This window comes from Panicum virgatum, chromosome 6K, assembly GCF_016808335.1.
Source record: "Panicum virgatum strain AP13 chromosome 6K, P.virgatum_v5, whole genome shotgun sequence".
NCBI lineage: Eukaryota > Viridiplantae > Streptophyta > Magnoliopsida > Poales > Poaceae > Panicum > Panicum virgatum.
Genome location: NC_053141.1, coordinates 1,026,983 through 1,041,807, shown reverse-complemented (window position 1 = coordinate 1,041,807; position 14,825 = coordinate 1,026,983). Strand labels below are relative to the sequence as shown.

At 45.2% G+C, this 14,825-nt stretch overlaps 1 long non-coding RNA gene across 1 annotated transcript; it reads right to left on the bottom strand.

Annotated features, from left to right (window-relative positions):
• Positions 1-305: 305 nt before the first annotated feature.
• Positions 306-3,817, bottom strand: LOC120711131. The gene is made up of 2 exons (XR_005690178.1): positions 675-3,817; positions 306-500 (listed from the first exon to the last, which is right to left on the bottom strand). It is a non-coding gene; the product is annotated as an uncharacterized LOC120711131 (long non-coding RNA).
• Positions 3,818-14,825: the final 11,008 nt, after the last annotated feature.

Sequence of the window (14,825 nt, the reverse complement as noted above, 5' to 3'; positions counted from 1 at the left end):
TTATATACCAACTAATGAACACCCATTCTGTGATGAATACTGGATTAACAAAATGGAAAAGTCAATAAATCATATTTAACAGTGCATTGATTATGAAAGTTTAAACAAAACCAAATAAGTTACACGTCATTGCATTTGAAATAAAATTAACAATCTGTACCCACTTGCCTGCTTAAATTTGGTGTCCTAGTAGTGTTCCTCTGCCCCAGTTTCTGCTTGGCAAGCAGTCTCTTCCAAACTGTAGCAGCTACATTTTACAGGCCTTCCTCAATGTCACTGGCTTGGCTGAGTTTTGCTCCTGCTACTTGCCAGCTGAGTAGGGCTTCATATAAGGGCAACATTTGTGGACGTGGGCAAGTAGGAAGGATGGTTGTGGAGCCGCTGGGTTTCCTCATCCCCATCTCCTATAGGGGCACACAGATCTTCCTCTTCTGTCCTCTCAAACCTGATGCTCCCATAGGGACACAAGGATCCTCCCCTTTTGTCTCCACGCACCTGGCCTGGCCACGGCAACGGCAAAGTTAAGGTTTATAGATAAAAAATACTGCTAGGAATTATGTCTGCACAGTAGGAAACTAGAAGAAATAGCATGATAAACCAGATTTCTGTAAAACCAGCTTATTCCATATGAATATGAGATGTACAGCAGCAGCTCTTTATGCTTGTAGTAGTACCTACTAAACACTCTTCCTCATATTTTCCAACAGCACAGTGAAGATGTGCGCCAGAGAGTGATGTGTCCATTCTAATCTGAAATCACAAAAGCTGCATGTGCACCAAGTAGTGCTTAATGGCTGTATGTTGGCAACAAACTGCAGTTATACTTCTAACTTAATTTAATCATTGACTTCAATTTGCCTTCTTAAGTTGTTTCAGTTTAGTACCAAACATCTTTTGCCTTCTATCCTTCTAAATTTCTAGAAATTCCTCTATAATGTTGCTTGTCAGTGTCATTAGCACACTTTAAGAAGTAGGGAGATGTTTTTCAGCATCTGGGTCAATGAACTAGTGTGTAACTGCAATGTACATAATTTCGGAATAATATAATATCATGGTTTTTAAGGCATCGCCAAGTCGTCCAGGCGGAAATCGATTCTGGGTGTCCCGAGCGCCAGGCCCCCCATGCCTATGGCGTCTGGAGTCATCGCTAGGCGAGTGCTGCACGGCGATTTGGCGAGACGCGTGGGTAAAAACGAGGGGCGCACGGGGGGAATCGGGGGCAGTTGCACGGGGGACCTGCGCACCTCAAGTTCCCGCCGCGACGTCTCTGACGAGGGCGCAAACTCAAAGAGAGAGGGCGGCAGGCCAACAGCACCTGGAATCCTCGGTGGTGACGCGCTGCTCGATCTACCGCTTCTCCTCCAATCCCGTGGCTCCAGCCCCTTCTCCTCCAATCGATCTGCATCTTCTTCCTCTTCTCCAACAAATCCGGGCGGACTCCCTCCACTCTTGCACCCAAGAGCTCCTGGTTCTTCTCCGATGTGCCCACCTCCACCTTCCTGCCGGCACCCCTTCCTTGAGCTGCATCACAGGGACACCGGTACCTCTTCCTCTCCCATTCCTTCCCTCTGCTCAGTTGCTTTTGCTTATGCTTGAGTGCAAGGCTGCTTGTGCAGCACATTCACTTGTGTGTGGAGTTGATGCTCTGCTCTGCTCTAGGTGTTGTCTTTTGCTTGGCTTTTGTGGTGTGTTCGTGTGTGCTTGTCTGCTGCCGATGCGTGGGTCCGCTGCCTCTATGTGCATGTTTGTGCTGCCTCTATTTTAGATGAGGGTGCTGCCTGATGCTTGTGTCTACTGCCTCTATGAGTTTGTTTGTGCTGCATCTATTCTAGATGAGGGTATGTGTATGGCGTCGCCTCGCCGCGCGCCTTATTCACCTAGGCGTTCGGAAGGGGTGGCTCGCTGCACCTCGCCTTTCCGCCTTAAAAACCATGTATAATATGAAGTTAACAATACAAAAGAGTAGCATGTTTATATGTTCCTTCAAGCTCGTAAGCATGCCACGAATGGTTTTGGTCTGATAGATTCAGTAATAATACACCTTAACAGCTAATGAGGGGAGCAATTAAACCCTCTGTTAGTATTGTCCTCTGTTAGTATTGTATTTTGGTTGCTCAGTAATTAGTATTTGCATTAACAAAGGGCCCATCTGTACATATTAATAGAGTTCCAATACTATCCAAATTGCAGAAATAAAGAGAGTAATTCCACAGGTCAATTCACTGAAATAAAAAAAAAGAAAGAAAGCTACTGCATGCACAATTTCAAAAACATGTATGATAACCTTAATCAGTCAGGAGTTACTATCAGCTATAGCGATGCATAATAGAAGTGGCTAAGAAGCGTATGCCAAAGTATACCAATGATAAGAAGCGTATGCCAAAGTATGTGTCTGAGATTCAGAAGAACCAAAGATAACATGGTCAAATATAGAGAATGTATATTATCATGGAAGAGCACAGTGATGTGTCTTCTGCTTTCATCATGAGAAAACCTTATCATCCAGATGTGTTCCCTGAGTTCAAAACTAGGGCATTTTTTCCGTTTCCCATATCAGAAGTGAAATTGCACAAAGAAAAAGAAAAAAATAAATAAAATGTTGTTGCTTGCTAAATAAAACAGCTAGATGTAACAGAAAGCGCGTATACTTTTGGAGCAACACATTGTTTTCACTGTTCTGAACCTTATAACAAATAGTTTTTTGGGGGGAAACGAATGGGGAAAACTTTCCCCACTTAATGGGTTGCATTGGAGGGGCGACGCAAATGGCCACTCGTAGTGATAAAATTACAATGGCAATCCGACTCTTGGCCATCTTGGAATCAATTGATTTACAACATCAACATCTCCATCTAGAGGCAATATCGCCAAAGAAGAGCCCTGATAACAAACATTGAAGTTAAGGTCTATCAATTCGAGCGATGCCAAATGCCATAGTGGAACCTAGTTGATGCTTGTAGGACATGCCAACATATGGTGAGGACATGCCAACATATGGTGCTAATCCAATGATTCTATGCTAAAGAAGGAATACATGTATGTTATCCGACCAAAGCAATATTTGAGGCCTCTTAATTGCTGAATGAAAGCTACAAGGGCAGCAATTTGTGTACCTAAAATCTCTTATATGATATCCATGCACTTCAAACACGCAAGTGTGCCATTGACTAATGCTAAAAAAAAACTTTCAGATATTTCATCAAAGATTTTTGCTCCACTAACAAGCAATAATAGTTTTCTTCCAACTCGGGTGAACTCAAAATTTCATTACCCAAGAGCAACGAAATTACAGTAGTTGTGTTCAGTCAAGGCGAAGTTCCTCACCAGGGAGTTCTAGTACTGCGGGTGCACGAAAAGAAAGTCTTCTACAACAGGCAATAATATATGGTGATTTTTTTGTCAAAACGGATCTGGAGAAAAGTGGAGGACTCAAAGAGATAAGAAATGAAATGTTTACTTTATACATAATTTTGCAAGTGAGTGAAAACTGCAGCCAATAATCGGTCCTCAAAGGTCAACAAGGGCTTAGATCGATGATACATTTTTACCTTGTCGAGATACAGGTAGCTGCGTCCATTCTAACATTGTGAAATAAATGACTCATAATGCAGCAAAAAGGAGGTCAGGTCACTCTAGGCAGAGAGAAGCTCTCCACGGCGGAATCGAGAACGAGGAAGGGAAGGGTAGTACGTCTTCTCTCTCATGTCTTGGGAGGGAAAGATGACATCAGGAGGATAGGCAGGCCGCAGCGGGCCGCGACGTCTTCTCATCTCATGTCTTGGCCTCTTGAGGAAATACGATGACATCAGCCAGCGGGCCGGGAGAGGAAGAGGCGCCCCCGTGGCCCCGTGTACGTATACCAGCTACGGTCGTAGCCGTAGGTGCTCGCGTGTGTTATGAAGTGTGTTATGAGGAGACTGTGAATTAGTGATCAATTCTGTAATTAAGTAGTTAATTAGATTAATGACATCAGTTACAATTCATGAAAGGGTCATCCCAAAGGGATAGGTCCCTTGGACCTTGTCTCTTGGTCTTGTATATAAGCAACAATCAATCAATCAATGAAAATAAATCCATTCACAATCATTCTCTCCTCTTTCATTCAATCTCTAACACGTAATCAGTACTGAGCGCGAAGACGATGGCAATTGGCAAGCAAGAACAGAGGCATTCTTGCACTACGACGACGCACATCGTGGTTATTCTGGAATTCGAGCGACAAGAACAATTCGAGGCACCTCATGTATCCATGGGGAACGGCGACTGCTTAATTTTGAAGCCCTGTTCTTGCCGCTGAGAAGGACGCAACTTCTTCTTGTCCACATGCTACTGTATAGCACTTGTTCTTGCCGATTGAGAAGAATTGGTTGAGGAGAACAGGCAAATTCTTCCCGGCGGCGAGTCTCCGGCAGAAAAATGAGGAGGCCAATCGATTTCATCACACAACAACATCGGAAACCAAATCTTACATGCAGCACGTCGTGGAGCCTTCCATAATGCTGTGCGCTCGGCCACGGACCCCGCTGGTAGCGCTTTGGCGCATAGGAGTGGCGGCGGCGCACCCACAGAAGGCCGGCGGTGGTCGGCGGCCGGCCAACGGCCGGCGCACGGGGCCGCGACGACAACGCTGCGCTTGGTGGTGCCAGCAGCGCACGACGGCGCTCCATGGACAGGGCACGTCGCGGAGCGGCGCGCACCGCCACGGCGGCGGCAGTGCACGACGGCAACGACAAGCGGCGGCGGCGCTCCGCCACAGCGCTGGCGGGCGGTGAGGGCACGCCAGCGGCCAAGGGGCGCCGCGGCGTTTGGGACAGAAGGGCGGCGACGGTTCGGGTCTTCACCCTAACTGCTCACGGCCAGGCCGGCATGGGCCGCCATGGGCCACGCCCCACAGGCCCAAGCAGACCAACAGGCTTAGCCGAGCCCCTCTCTATCTCTAGTAATTTTGCAATAAGACATCTCGATTTTTATATATTTATATGTTTAAAAAATATTCAGTTCTGCTTATTTATATTAGAGGTGTTAAATTATTCTGTTTTAACTCCTAGACTAGATACAACACTGCAATATATTACATTTATAATTGATGCTATAAATGCTTGTTTTAAACCTTGTGTTTAAATGCCTTTTGATGCAAATTATTTGCCTAGTACAAATAGATAAATTTTTAAGACCTATGAGTATTTATAAATTGCATTATAATATAATATATTATAGTTGTTTCACTATGTTAATATTTAGACATATTTTTTTTTTCGTGTCTATGACTCTCTGCTTTAGTCATAGATCTGATCAGTATGGTAGAGTTTTTACTCCTATTCATAGTTTGTTTCTAAGATCATAAATTTATTCTTGTCTAAATATACATAGCTTGTCAGTTTATTGTTTAGCAATTAATTTTAAATTGCAATAAAACTAGATCCTCTTAATTAATTGATAGTTAATTAAGTGTGGATTGTTTTAGGTTCATTTGAGCCTAATCAGAAAAGGCAATATGGTAGGAAAACCATTTTTGCTAGTAAGGCTAACATAGGAAGTGGATTTTTGCTTTAGTCCTACGGGATTTTGCATAAATTATGCCACTACCCAAGTATAGCACTTTGTGCTTTGTTGCTGTTTGGATATTGTCATTGTAATATATTTATGGTTTGATTATATTATATTACAATGTCATCTTGATTCTATTATATTTTTGGAATATGTGGTGCACCCAATCCCCCTTTGCACCACATACATATTACATTTGTGACTTCAATAACTATTTTTGGCTATGATTGGTACACCCAAATCCTCTATTTTGCACCAACATATATGTTACATTTGTAATTTTATAATAGAATCGTGGTATGTTGGTGCACCCAAATCACACTTTTGCACCACATACAAGTTAAATTTGCTAGTGACTTAGTTGCAATTTAACTAAAATATGAATATCATTAAAATTCGCAATATACATATCTTGATTATTTTGATTAATTAACACAAGATAATGGAGACTATGGCATTGGCTGCGTTTAATTTCTTGTGAATTATCCTGCCTTGAGACCGTGCCATAGCAGTGATCTAATCACCTGTTACTGAGAGGTCTACATCTTGTTTCTCTGAAACTTGATGATTACCTACGATGTGTTTTTAATCAAAATAAAGGTTTTGGATTGCTCTTTGTCATCATATTGTTTTGCTATTACACAAGTTAGTAGAGTCCTAAGCAAAGGCTGCATTTAATTTTTTGAGCATTATACTGCCCAGAGACCGTGCTTGGGCAGCAATTTAAATTGCCTACTATAAAGATCTACTCTTTGTCTTTGACATAGAGATTATCTGTCTTGTGTATATCCAAATTTATGATGATTTGTTGTATGGTCTACACATTTATGTGATTATCTACAATGATCCAAAACCATGATGAGATATACAATTATAAAATATTGCATTTGATATTACAACATCACCAGAGTGATTTGAGTTTACCTTAGGTGTAAACTCATTACATCAATGGTTTGTCACGTGTTGCGGATATTGACTTCAGAGGAGTTTGTTGAACTCGCTCTCGATGGCATCAATATCCCACATATAGACAATGGACATTAGTATCGGTTTTATCCTATAAACTAATAAAAGTGTTTAATGACCCTTGATTGGGGTCATTTATTAGAGATCAAAGAAAATTATGCCTTGCTATTGTTAAGGAACAATATCCATAAAGATTATCGATAAGAATATCTTATGGAAGGAAAAATTGATTTGTATCAAACATCAATAAGGGATAAAACAGGAACTACGACATAAGATTTAAAGAGTTTTTCAATCTTGCATTTGAAGCTCTCTAGGAAATTGATTGTTTTTGCTGGATCTTATAAGATCGCATAACAAACATTTCTATTATTTTCAGAGAGAACCTCAATTCATGGACAACAAGATCATCGAATATAATTCGAATGACTTGCTTCGAGATTTAGAATAATCTCATGGTCCATCGATATTATTTAATAATGTCCATCGAAATATGTTGTAAAACTTATTGTCAATGCATAACTATCGTGAGTATCATATTTGATACTCGACAATATTTATGGATTTCTATATATTATACGAGAATTTTATTGAATTCTTGTCATATATAGATAGTACGGGAATCATTCCAATGTGAAATGATATATGCCTAGTGGACATTTGTACCACAAACTCTATAATAATGGAAACAAAATATTCCTGGTTCTTATGATAAGAAAATGGAATAATTTTGTTCATCACTGATGCGATGCATTGATAGTTTGGTCAATTCTGCCACTATCATTCTTCCTATGAATAATGAGTTAATAGTTGAGCATATTTAATTATATCTTAATTAAGCTCGTATCTAAACAAGTCATGAGATATAAATCTAAATGTGTTTTCATATGGAAACATAAGAAAACAACATTGGATATTGCATATAAGAAATGAGATAGGACTCATCTTTGTTGTATTATGCATACAACCATTCCCATACAACATGTTGCGTATAAGAATTTTTCACATTATTGATCCATTCAAGATTTGGAATGATCAACTTGGCCATCCAAAGGGATGTGTGAAAAATTATTGGCAATTCATTTGGTCATGATTTTCCCAAAGTATGGATACGAGAAGTACCACAGGAAAACGGATTTTAAGACCCTCTTATCTTAAAATCAAGTTGACTTTATTAGATTCCTTGATCATATTCAAAAGAATATGTATGGGTCCGATACAAAGATTGTATGGATAGTTCAGTCATTTCATGGTTGTATAGATACATCTATGAGATGATTAGAGTTTGTAAAACTTATACACTTAGCCATGCATTTGGTAGATAATGCCTCTTGTTATGAGCATTAACCCAAACACTATTGAGCTTTTGTACCTACAATGACGATTGTTTGGTATAACAAAAGTTTAGTTACATATCCAAAAGAATAAATTGGAATCTATAAGTATGACATTAAGTCATAGCAGGACCATAATTAGTAAATTGCTATTGCCAACTTCGTGTTGGAGTTAGGTGGACTTATACCCTCCTGACTTATGATTAACTGCATATTCCCCATATGCATATAGTATGTGGAAATACATGAAGATTTTCTATTTGCGTAAAATTGAGCTACTGTAGCGAAAATAACCTCTCATGCCATATTTCAATATAATGTTTTGGTGATTGATATAGACAACACAACATTTGGACTAATGTGATTGTTAAGATGACTATTCTCAGGCTTTTAGGTTCAAGTGATGACAAGAATTGAAGAGACCGTGAAGAAATTCAAGTCAATATGAACAAGACAGAGACAATTTACTATCACCGGTAAACCGATGTTAGGCACCGGTTAAACCGACATTAGGCAAATTGTACTCATCGGTGCAATGGACCCAGAAAGTTGAGACTAGGGTTTTGCGCCGGATGAACCGACGATGCCTGAAGACAACTCGTCGGTGCAATGACTTGAAGTGAAGACTGACCCAGAGGCACCGGTTAAACCGACGATAAAGAAAAAGTGAGCGTCGGTGCAGTTGTCCAGAGACTCCATTTTTCGGGGGGTTTCTGAGCTTGCACTCACCGGTTAAACCGACGTTAATTTTGAGAGCGTCGGTCGATTGATCAAATAGCCGTTGGAAGACTGTAACGGCTAGTTGCTGGGAAAATACACTCACCGGTTAAACCGGTGATGACAAAAACTAAGCGTCGGTTTAACCGACGTTAAGGGATTTCGTCAGCCTTTTCCCAACGGCTAGTTATATGCCACCCCACGGCTCATTTGACAGTGCTGGAGACTAAGAAAGTATACAAGAGCCAAAGATCATCTCCAACCACCATAGAGCTTCATTGTACATTATATAGGCTTAAGCACACTTGTGAGAGTGCTTAGTGCTTGTAATAGGGATTAGTTCTTGCGAGAGCTTCCTTGAGAGAAGTCTTGCTGCGGCAAGCAATTCTTGTGATCCGTCGTGTGACCCTCCGGCTTGGTGTGGAGTGGCAACGACACTTTGTTCGGGGGAAGAGGATACCCCCTCCTTGGTGGAGAAGCTCTGTAGTGGATTTCGGTCGGGTGACCGAGAGAGACGGTGGCGGTTGAAGCGTCCCCTTATAAGAGAGGACTTAAATGTGATACAAACATCAATCCCAGGAGGCTGATGCCACATTTATTACATCAGATGGTTCATTACCATACAAACCTCCGAGGAGGACACTCGATACAGATGATAATAAAAAGTAACCAAGCTACGACATAACACCAGAGCGCGACCCACATGGGATCTAGCTCGGGCTCAGAGTACTGCGTCAGCGAAATCATCTCGAACAGGGCCGGTTCCACAGGCAAGGTTGGGTGTAGAACGATAACCCTACTCGGCGTCGTCTGGTACGAAGTCTGGGTCTTCCTCTCTAAAAAGTAAGAATGGGGTGAGTACAAACGTACTCAGCAAGTTCAACCACACCCACAGAGGGGGTTATATCAGAATAATATGCACAGGTAAATCAAGGGTAAGGTTATGGTTTAATTTGCAGAAAGCTAAATTTATGCAGGGGTTTATTTAGTAGAAAACATTTCAGAAACCAGTTTTTGTATTGAGTAACACGGAGTTCAAGTTTTAAACTGCTACCGGACTCCCCGTCCGTTGTAGCACACGGCACAACTGCCGGACACAATTCCAAAACAACTCACGCTAGCCCAACCCAAAGAAACACTAGTTATATGACCACACCGTAACTCGTCCAGTACCGTGGGCACGGCTATTCGAATAGCTTTTAACTCTGCAGAGGTGTACAACTTTACCCACAAGCGGGTACCCCAACACGAGCATCGAAGTGTCGGTGTAGATCCCGACATAGCCATTACCCACCTTAGCTAGACCTGATTCGCCATCACGGGATTCACCAAGGGGTCATCGACCTATCTCTGAGGTACAACCGGGGTATAAGTCATACTGAACATATCCCTTCTCCTTGATCACCCGTTGCTCTCAGCCCTCCTGATGGCTATCACATCAACTAGTGGGGTTTATGCTAAGCCGTTGCCCATTCAACGGTCGAGTGGTTTGCACGATAGTGGAGTTAGGTGAGATGACACACCAACTCGGTCCTTAGACACGACAAGATGGATGTCTCCCTTCTTTGCCCTGCCACATTGGCACGAGCACACCAAATGGCAAATTCGTAGAAATGCCATCCATCCCGTCTAAACTTTCTTTACAAAAACACCACATTTATCCCATCCCACATACGCACACATTTTCTTTATAAAATAAATCGTATTATGAGTAAAGTCCTAAGCGTTCTAATATCGATTAACGTCCCAACAAAATCAGACATTAATCTAGGTGGTCAAGGAATGGTCATCAAAAATCAAGTGGTGGCTATCCAACTGTGTTTTCATGCAAGCAAAACACATGCAATTTTATAAAACAGGCCATTGGGTTGTGTTTATAAAAACTAGGACAGAAGCATGCATCAAAGGATGGGATTGAACTTGCCGTCTTCGTAGCCTTCGGGGAGGTCCTGTCCTTCGGGCTCGGGGTCGTGGAACTGGTCCTCGGTCACCGGCTCGCAGTACTGCTCGTCAACGGGCTCTCCTTCGTTCACACAGTGGTCTACGACGTAAACAAAAAAGCACACAATCAAGACACAGAAAATAAAGATTTATCGTTGAGCTCGAATCGGAAACACATAAAATATCGAGCGGTTTCCTAATGGCATGGTCGAAACTAGGTTATGGGAGGCGTGATAGAGTTTCGGGTTGATCAGAGTTCATTTGGTGCATAAAATGATAGGTTAATCAAAGGTTTAGGGGTTAAATAATGGTCCAGGGACCTGTTTGTAATTATATTTGAGAAAGCAGGGGCTTGGTTTGTATTTTAGAAACTTATTGGGTCATTCTAAAAGGGGCAGAGGCTTATTTATAAATGTTTTCATAAGGTGGGAGGGTCTGTTTTGAAATATAATAAAAGAAGAGGTTTCTTTTGCAAAATGGTCAAAAGGAGGAGGGACTCCTTATTGAATCGAGGAAAGGGGAGGGGGTTATGGGCAACATGCCCTGTCTTCTTCCTCCCCCATGCTGGGAAACAGGGGAGGGGGCCGGCGTTCGTCGGCGGCGCCAAATCCGGCGGCCCGGGGCTCGGGGGTGGTCCGGGGTAGAGGGGAAAGAGAGGGTGAGGCGGCGGTTCGATTCCCCCACCTGGCTCGGCTTGAGGTGGAGCGAGGCGGCGGGTCGTCGAGAGCGGGCGGCGGCGGTCGCTGGACTCCGACGTGGCGGCACTGTGGGGCTGGAGAGGGCTAGGGCGGTGGCGGCTTGGGGTGTGGAGCGGAGAAGTGGCGCTGGGGGCCTTTTATAGGCACGCTAGGTCGGTGAGGGGGGGGAGAAGGGCGCGTCGGTGGCGGCCGGTGAGCGGCACGGAGTGCCTTTAATGGCGTTCGGCGTCGCGACTCAGAGGCGCGGGCGGCGAGGCGGGATGGGACGCGTCGGGCAGGTTGCAGGTGGTGCTGTGCGGCGTTAACGGCGGGCGGCGGCGGGGCGAGCGCTGGTGACGTGTCGCATCGGGCAGGCGGCGACCGGCGTAGGCGGCACTGTGCCGAGGTCGCCGGCGCTGTGCGGTGTCAACGGCGGTCGGCCAGTGTCGTGGCATGCGCGGGCGCATGCGGAAGCAGTACGCCGCGGTGCGCGTGAGCGCGTGGAGTAGCGAGCGTCCGTGCGCAGTGGGGTAGGAGGTGCGGGCGTGGCGGGTGCGCGGGCCGGGGTGGAGCACGGCGCGCGGTCGAGCGAGCATAGGCCGGGCGCGCGCGTGTGGAGGCGGCAATGGTGGTGCAGAGCGCCAGCGGCGGCTTGGCGCGGTGGGTGCGCGCGCGAGCGAGGCCGCGTCGTGGCGTGTGTGCGTGGTAAGTGTGCGTGCAGCGGGTCGGTGCTGGGCTCGGCGCGTCGCGGCGCGGCGGGCGCGTGCACACGCACGCGTGCGCATGGCTGGGCTGGGCGCGTCACGGCGATCAGTCGAGGAGGGAGTCTGGGAGCGGGGCGCGCGTGCGGAGAGGCGGGGTGGCGTGCGGGGTAGGTGAGGGGGTCGGGCCGAGCGAGCTCGGGGAGGAGGAGTCGGGCATGGCGTGCTCGGGGAGGAGAGAGGGGAGTGCCGAGCGCACGGGGAAGGAGAGAGGAGAGGGAGGAGAGAGGAAAAGAAAAGAAAAGTAGAAAAGGAAAAAAAGGAAAATGGGAGAAGAAAAAAAGAAAAGGAGGGGAGAGAGAGATAGAAAGAAGAGAGAGTGAGAGAGATTCGCGCCGGATCCGCGGCGCGTGGTCGGCCACGCGTAGCGCCGATCACGCGTGCGTGGTCAGGTGCGTGCGCGGCCGGGTGCATGCGCGGGTTAAGGGCGAACAGGGTGATGGATTCGGGTGTCGGTGTCGGGTCTTTTGGGGATCGTGAGATCGGGCGAAAAAGTTCCGAGCTCAACGATTAAAATGGTGGTTTTAGCAAATGATTTGATTCGGTAAATTTCGGGATGTTACAAACCTACCCCACTTAAAATGAATCTCGTCCTCGAGATTCGGCTGGTTCCTAAACAGATGGGGAAACTCCTTCTTTAGAGCGTCTTCACGTTCCCATGTAGCCTCTTCCACTCCGTGTCTGCTCCACTGGACTCTGCATATCCGTACTTCGGACTTTCTGGTCCTCCTAGTGACAGTGTCTAGAATCTTGACCGGTACTTCCTGGTACCACAGATCTGGCTGCAGATCTATCGTTTCTACTGGCACATGTTCCGCTTCGGGTACCCTCAAACACCTTCTTAATTGCGAGACGTGGAACACCGGGTGTATATCTGACATCTCTTCTGGTAGCTCTAGGCGGTATGCTACTGCCCCAACTTTCTTCAGAACTCGGTATGGTCCAATGTACCGAGGGGCCAATTTTCCTTGCACCTGAAACCTTCGGGTTCCTCGAATGGGTGACACCTTGAGATACACGAAATCCCCCGGGTTGAAACTAATTTCCCGTCTTTTCTTGTCCGCGTAGCTCTTCTGTCGGGACTGGGCTACTTTCAGTTTCTCTCTAATCTCAGCAACTCTTTCTTCTGCTTCTTTTATGAGTGCGGGCCCGACTAGGGCACGTTCTCCAACTTCTGACCACATCAGCGGTGTTCTGCACTTCCTTCCGTAGAGAGCTTCGAACGGTGACATGCCCAAGCTTGCTTGGTACCCGTTGTTGTATGAGAACTCGGCATAGGGTAGACTCTGCTCCCAATCTTTGCCGTAAGTGAGGATACATGCTCTCAACATATCTTCCATAATCTGGTTTACCCTTTTTGTCTGGCCATCTGTCTGCGGGTGATAAGAGGAGCTGAAATCCAATTTTGTGCCCATGGCTTTATGCAAACTCTTGGAAAACCTAGAGGTGAACTGGGTTCCTCTATCTGAAACAATTCGACTAGGTACACCATGCAATTTCACTATGTTTTCTACGTAGAGGTTGGCCAGCTTCTCTCTGCCGTAGTTGGTTCGTACGGGTATGAAGTGAGCCGCTTTAGTGTGTCGGTCCACTATTACCCATATGGAGTCATGTCCCTTCTGGGTCCTGGGCAAACCCACTACAAAATTCATCCCTATCTCATCCCATTTCCAAACCGGAATGGGTAAGGGTTGCAACAAACCTGCCGGCTTCTGGTGTTCGGCTTTGATCCTTTGGCAAGTATCACAACGGGTGACAAATCGTGCAATGTCCGCCTTCATTCCATCCCACCAATATTTTTGTCTTAGGTCCATATACATTTTGGTGGATCCTGGGTGGATGGAGTAGGCCGAGTTATGGGCTTCGTCCATGATTATCTGCCTGAAGTCTCCTTTCTGGGGCACACAAATTCTATCTTTATACCACAATGTTCCCTTATTATCCACTCTAAAGTCCGGTGCCTTGTTTTCTCCAGTCTGCTTCCGAATTTCCATCAGCCTCTTGTCCGATCTTTGTGCTTTTCTGATTCTTTCTCCTAGTATGGATTGGACGTTCAGCACTTGGCTAGAGCCTCGAGGGACAATGTGCACATTTAATTATGCCATTTCCTCTCGCAGATGATCATCCTTGGGTCCATAGGATTTTTGACTTAGGGCATCGGCTACTACGTTTGCTTTTCCCGGGTGGTAATGGATTTCCAAATTATAGTCTTTGCCTAATTCCAGCCATCTTCTCTGTCTCAAGTTCAAGTCTGGCTGAGTGAAGATATACTTCAGGCTTTTATGGTCGGTATAGATTTCGCACTTATTCCTAATCAAATAATGCCTCCAAATTTTAAGAGCGTGCACTACGGCTGCAAGTTCCAAATCGTGGGTCGGATAGTTTTGCTCATGAGACCTGAGCTGGCGGGAAGCATATGCAACGACTTTCCCATCTTGCATCAGTACACAACCCAATCCTTGTCGGGATGCATCACAATAGATGACAAAATCCCGATGAATATCTGGTAGGGTCAGTACTGGAGCGGTAGTCAATCTTTGCTTCAGTTCCTGGAAACTCCTTTCACATGACTCTGTCCAGGTGAATTTCTTCTCCTTCTTGAGCAGCTCTGTCATAGGTCGGGCTATCTTGGAAAATCCTTCAATGAATCTCCGATAATACCCAGCTAATCCCAGAAAACTTCTGATCTCACTGACGTTAGTCGGTTGCTGCCAGTTGGACACTGCTTCGACTTTCTCGGGATCCACTGCTACTCCTTCCGCGGTCAGAATATGACCAAGGAAGGCTACTTTCTCCAGCCAGAACTCACACTTGCTGAATTTGGCGTATAGCCTATGCACCCTCAGCTTTTCCAAAACTACCCTCAGGTGCTGCTCGTGCTC